Genomic DNA, 5,267 nt, shown 5'->3' with positions numbered 1-5,267 from the left:
ACCCTGGAAATCCAGAGGAAGTGTGAGTGACTTTGAATTTGGTCTGTGTTTGTACTATATACATTAATGGTATTAGTAGTTGTATTAATTTCCTGTTTCATATACATCGGTCAGGCCTGCACAGCATGTGGCTATCAGCGTTACTGGCAGAATCAAAATATGCTGCACCGAAACATGCCAGCCTGCAATCTTCTACTCAGCGGTGCCATTCACTTTTCGGGCTGCTTGGCTACTCAGACCATCCGAATGCTGAAGCTGTTTGGGCTGCAGTGCATCAGTGCCAGCACTTTTTTCCGCCATCAGCGCCTCTACACAATTCCTACCATCGTGCAGGCCTGGCAGAATGAGCAGAGAGGGATCATCAGAGAGCTGAAGGAGATTGGGGGTGGACTGATCCTCTCTGGTGACTGCAGGTATTATGATTCGGCTCTTATTGCGGATACAGAAAACAGGCCAACACAGTATTAACAGATACCTAAAGTGTCTGTGATTTTTTTTTTTCCATTAACCAAAAAAAACCTGTCTTTTATATATTTATAGATCAGACTCTCCTGGACATTGTGCCAAATATGGAACATATTCCTTGATTGAAGACCGAATAAACAAGGTTTTGGATCTTCAACTTGTCCAGGTAGGTTAATAATATGCTAGACACATAAATCAGGTGTCAGGTTTAAAAGCTACTGATATGATCAAATCTTTTTTTTTTTGTTAGAGCTCAGAGGTCCCAAGCAGCACCTGGTGTGAGATAGAGGGTCTGAAGCGCAGTGTGCGGTTCCTGAAGGACCAAGGCATGCAGGTGTCAACCCTAATAACTGACAGAAATCGGCAGGTAAAGATGCTTGTACAGACCAGAATAGATAGATGGATCTCTATATCATAATATCTACTGTAAAACTATACTGTGAACTTGAAGTAAATGTTCTCATTCTTAATGTGTTGCATATTATAGGTTGCTAAGTGGGTCCGTGAGGAGTTGTGTCCAGAAGGAACGAGGCATTTCTACGACATCTGGCATATTGGGAAAAGTATGTAACGTAATGTCGGTGCCGTAGTTTTGCTTAGTTTGGATGTTATTTGTGATTTCTAATAGCTTTTTCAATATTTCACGTTTCTGCTCTGGAACAGGTCTACAAAAAGCACTGGATACTGTGGCCAAGGAGAAGGATTGTGAGGACCTGAAGCTATGGAGACCCGCCATCATCAACCATTTATACTGGACTGCGTCTTCCACCCCAAATGGAAAATTACAACAGCATTGCATAGCCTACTGTCTGTATAAATAATCATGGAATCAAATCATCACCTCACTAACCTCATGCTGGAATGTATTGTATTGCTGGTGTATCACACTACATTGGTTTAGTTGTGGTACCTAATACTCAAGTGTATAATTTTCCCTACAGACTTCTCTTAGCGGCCCTCCACTACAATAACAATGGAGACAGAGACGTAGCGCAAACAAACAATGGTGAGGTGCGCTATGCAGTCCGTTACCCCCGGTTTCGTAAGGGTGGCTGGGTCGTCCGACCCATAAAAGAGAAACCATCATACGGTGAGCAGTGTCATGATCAGTTTCTAATGATAATTTTTAGGTGACTCAATGAATTAACTAGTTAAAGGGATACTCCACTTTAAAATGAAAATTGTCATCATATAATCACCCTCATGTTGTTTCAAACCTGTATGAATTTCTTTCTTCTGCTGAACAAAAAGGAAGATATTTAGAAGAATGTCAGTAACCAGACAGTTTACACAGTAACACTTCCATAGTAAATTTTTTTCCTTCTATGGAACTCAATGGGACCCAAAAACTGTCTGGTTACTGATATTCTTCTAAATATCTTACTTTCTGTTCAGCAGAAGAAAGAAATTCATACAGGTTTGAAACAACATGAGGGTGATTATATGATGACAGAATTTTCATCTTAAAGTGGAGTATCCCTTTAACTGAATGTGATTCAATATTTGTTTCCCTCATCAAGAATATGCATCAGCCCTGATGGTCTCCCTGAGAGAGGGATATATAAGGTCACCACAGGCCCTCAAAGAAGACAGCGCCATCCTGTCCTCAGCTGCACCTGCCCCTCTTTCCACGCATCATAAAATCGCCAAGGATGAGGCAGTCGGCCACCATCTTGAACGTCATTCACGTTTTAAGTCCTAATTACTGTCAATGAAATTAGAAATACATTTTATACACCAAGACAATTTGTGTGATGTGTTCATTTTGTACAAAAATACATATTTATTGATTGCCTCCCATATGGGGCCATTGGAAGCCTCTGTATGTTCCTCCTTCCTCTGGAAACTGCCTCCTGATTGCGACCACAACACAAGCAGGTATCGCCTTCCTGATCTCCCTGCCCAGAAACCCATATGCCCATCGGACCACCTGCCTGTAGGCTGTGTATCGGAATTGTCTAGAGCAATGAAGGGGGCAATCATGATATTAACAATCCTGTTATAGTCACTACAATTAAGTGATAAGTATTTGATGTAACATTTTCTGTTATTCTATTCCATAATGGTAACGTTAATTGTAGAGCCTCAACTGTATGTATGCACATCTGAGTTTGAAAATCTGCTAAAACCTCAGCATCAATAATGCACATTCTTTTGATATAAAGTTTATTTATGTAGAAAACTGACAACTATAATAGATTAGGCATGTGGTGTTATAACTTCGTCTAAACATACTCTGGTCTGTTGACTTGGAGAGGGCCATGCTCCTGCCTGAAGTTGAGGTATGCTACCTGCAGTGAAAACGGGTTGAGGCAACACGCATCAAAGCCGGGATGGAGCGTCAGGCAGGTAATATCCGTGGTCGGAACTAAACCCTCAACTACGGCCCAATAGGCATCCACCTCTCGACAACACATGCTGTCCACCGCCGACGTCATAGACTCGCAATGTCCGCACAAGCACCTAACGTTAGCCAACAAAAAGCCATCAGAGAGACATTTGCCTCTCTCCCTCCCTCTTGCAGGCAAAACCGCGTAACTTACTGGATTTTTATACAGATATGATTGTTAGACTGTTGTTATTGTAGCTTAGGTATTGTCATTATTTATGTTATGGCATGGTCATTAGTCAATGTAGCTAGTGCTAACCAGCTTGGATGGACTGCATAATCACTGTCTCAGCGTTCGAATCGTAGGTTGTAGAATATGAGAAGACAAAACGTTGCTGTCTTACATTAAGACAATCTAAATGGATGTTTAATCAAGAACAAGGTCGAACGTATGTTTGCTAAAGCAGATTTATTGCATAACATCAAGGTACTAGCCCTACAGTAGATGAACCAGCGTTAGCCACGGTGCTAACTTGCACTCACCAGGTCACTTGCCCTATTCGCCACTGGTTTTCTTGACACCACAACTCTACTTCTCTCCTCTGCCCATTGTTCCTTCCCCTAATCTCCCCCTCCTGGCCTCTATCTCGCCTAGGAGGCTCATAATTATATGCCTGTGGGCCATCATAGGCATGCTCGTCGGAGAACTCGGTTTCTTCATTCACATCCATTGTAATTTGTAACCTGAGCTCTTTCACTGCAATCCATTTTTCCCTGTTGTTTGAATCGACCGCTCTCCCTCGCGCTACGTCACGACTCTCGCTCGTCACGCCCATTTTCAGATGCGGAAGTAAAATTTTCTCACAAAAACGACTCCAGAAGCCACTGTAGCGTATTTATAATTTTTTTTTTAAGAAAATCTAGTTCCTACATTATTTTTCTATACATTGACTTGTTGGGTCTTCTAACCTGCAAGTTGCTCTTTAATTGTGGGCATTGCTTCAAAAAATTCTAACCAATCATTTCTTAATATGCAGACAGGTAGTATCTGTGCTGATACATTTCAGCGGAGCTTTTTTGAGTTTACGTTCTGTGAATACAAAGAAGAGGATATGTGCCAGGTCCATCATTTTGAGTGCCCAGCATGTTCTCCAGACATGTTGGCTGTCTGCTCTGATGGGAACCGAAAGCATTACCGCTTCAGCAAGTCAAAAGGGTAGGTATAGGTATTTTTCAGAAGTTTATTTTAGACTTGTCTAACACAAATAGTAGCCCTTCGGGTTGTCATTGAGTGATCATAACTTACATTTTAACAAATAGTAAATGTAGTACTTGTGATTTTTTATTACTGACGCATGTTATCTTATCATGGACAGGACTGAGAAGCCACCCATATATGAGGGCTTGTTCCTGGCCAAGGACGAGGAAGTTGCTACCTTTGTTGATCTTGTCAGAGGCAACATGAGAAGTGTATGAACATTAGATTTTTTTTTTTTTAATAATAGTTGTTTATACAGATATTTTAGTTTTGTGTTTTTATGTATCTTAAAATGTGTTATAAACTGACTTTATAGACAAATGACAGTGCTGTCTGCGGTATTGCCAAGTTCACCGCTGGCAGAGAGATGTCCAAAAAGTCTGGTGCTCAGATAGATGAGGAGGGCATTCAAGTTGCAGTTTGCAGGTGTGTGTGTGTGTGTGTGTGTGTGTGTGTGTGTGTGTGTGTGTGTGTGTGTGTGTGTGTGTGTGATCCTGGAGTCTGATATTTGAGTTTTAATGACAATCCAAGTCTTTCACACGTTTGCTTGCTTGCAGAGTGGTATTTATCTATCCTTTGTAGTAGCCAAGTATTATATTTATCATATATTTTGTTATAGGCACTCAGTTGACAGAGATGTGAGCTTAAGCCAGGTCTTACTGGGTCAATTGTTTCTTAACCACTAGATTTTCTTCTGATTTATCAGACATGGGTTTCTTTTACGAGGACTGAACCATTACCGTGGAGAAATATTTGCTTAAGGACTGTACCTTTATACAAATAATAAAAGGTGGCTATATTTTGAAAATGTCACTAATTGTGTCTCTTGTCAATTGTTTTGTATCACCTATTTAGAGAGAGTCTACACTCCAGGTTGTACTGAAGAGCTAAGGGCTGACATTGAGAACATCACTGTAACCCTTTTGCGCAAGAAGCAAGATCTGTATCGTCAGCATGGTTTGTTGTCAAATCAAGTTATTTAAACCAATAACACTTTAAAAAAACAATAATAATCTGGGATTATGACAGTTTTCTTTTCATTTCGATTTGCAGATAGCAACCAGGCAAGACAAAGAAAGAGAAAGAAAATGACAGAGTTGAAGAAGAAGCTTCGTGAAAAGGTCTTGCAATACAACACCGTAGTGGAAGGAGATCCGATTGACGAGGAGTTGGCTTGCAGTCTGACAGAGGGATATATCCTACCATGGGAGAGAC

General features: G+C 40.9%; 1 long non-coding RNA gene across 1 annotated transcript; it reads left to right on the top strand.

Annotated features, from left to right (window-relative positions):
* The first annotated feature begins 4,178 nt into the window (after positions 1–4,178).
* Positions 4,179–4,794, top strand: LOC308705254. The gene is made up of 3 exons (XR_014031895.1): positions 4,179–4,264; positions 4,369–4,478; positions 4,759–4,794. It is a non-coding gene; the product is annotated as an uncharacterized lncRNA (long non-coding RNA).
* The last annotated feature ends 473 nt before the right edge of the window (positions 4,795–5,267 follow it).

The sequence above is a fragment of the Scardinius erythrophthalmus genome (genome assembly GCF_964197995.2).
Source record: "Scardinius erythrophthalmus genome assembly, chromosome: 17".
In the NCBI taxonomy this organism is placed as follows: domain Eukaryota; kingdom Metazoa; phylum Chordata; class Actinopteri; order Cypriniformes; family Leuciscidae; genus Scardinius; species Scardinius erythrophthalmus.
Note: the sequence above shows the minus strand (reverse complement) of the source record. Positions and strands in the feature narration are given on the sequence as shown.